Source organism: Lipotes vexillifer, unplaced genomic scaffold (genome assembly GCF_000442215.2).
Source record: "Lipotes vexillifer unplaced genomic scaffold, Lipotes_vexillifer_v1.1 scaffold880, whole genome shotgun sequence".
Taxonomy (NCBI): Eukaryota; Metazoa; Chordata; class Mammalia; order Artiodactyla; family Lipotidae; genus Lipotes; species Lipotes vexillifer.
In genome coordinates, this window is record NW_006776345.1 from 420,939 (window position 1) to 421,714 (window position 776).

Here is a 776-nt window from a genome sequence, read left to right on the forward strand (position 1 = left end):
TTTCAGGTAATTTTTTATTAGTTGAAAATACTGGTTAATGACCACAATGACCCAATGGTGTAGAGACCACCAGAGACCACCTCCAATTATATGAAAACAGCTTCAAATTTCTTAGTGGGGAAATCTCCCCACCCTAAAAACATTCCTATCTTTTTTTTTTTTTAGTTTATGTAAAAATTTATTTGACCAAAATGTAGAAAAGTGATACTATTACATATGACACAGTTGCAAGAATCTAAATGAAAAGTGTGGGTTTTATTCAATTACACAATTTGCTAGTGTATCTCTTGGGTAGTGTGATGCTTAATAAATAGGAATGAGGGGCAGAGGATTTGGATAAACTAGAAGCAGGGTGATTTTTAGTCAGAATTGTAAACTTGAGTTGGCCCCCACACTGCTGAGGAATGTGGAATATTCCAGCTTTGAGATGTTAACTGAGAAAGCAGAAATCTAACAAAGCCAAACTGTGCAGCCCTGTCTACAAAATACTCCATATCCAGTTTAATCAGGAGTTTCCTGGTCTTTTATTAACTTGGTCCTGAAGAAGGAATTAAAATTCCAGATAAGTAAATCTCCAACTTGCCAGTCCCTGGAGGATAGAGGAGATGAAGTTATGCCAATTACTTTTTCATCCTTACTTTGCTGTCAGAGAGGGCTATTCTGTCCAATATTTGTTTACAGAAAGTCTTACTCAACTATTGATGGCTAGCAGTCTTTTTGAAATGGCTTCTCTGAATAGGACTGAATTCTACAACATTCATTCCTGCTGAGGGGAT